This window comes from Bison bison, unplaced genomic scaffold (genome assembly GCF_000754665.1).
Source record: "Bison bison bison isolate TAMUID 2011002044 unplaced genomic scaffold, Bison_UMD1.0 scf7180017864183, whole genome shotgun sequence".
Taxonomy (NCBI): domain Eukaryota; kingdom Metazoa; phylum Chordata; class Mammalia; order Artiodactyla; family Bovidae; genus Bison; species Bison bison.
This window is the reverse complement of record NW_011494755.1, coordinates 1135066-1135318: the sequence shown is the minus strand read 5'-3', so window position 1 is coordinate 1135318 and position 253 is coordinate 1135066.

Below are 253 nucleotides of genomic sequence, written 5' to 3'. Positions count from 1 at the left end.
CAAAGTAATGTCTCTGCTTTTCAATATGCTATCTAGGTTGTCATAACTTTCCTTCCAAGGAGTAAGCGTCTTTTAATTTCATGGCTGCAATCACCATCTGCAGTGATTGTGGAGCCCAGAAAAATAAAGTCTGACACTGTTCCCATATCTATAGCTCTATTTTTCTGTATGCATATTGCTCTATGTATATACTGAAAGCAGTGAGTTCACACTATCTTCTTACCCAGTATCTCATGGTTTTTTCTAGTTTCTC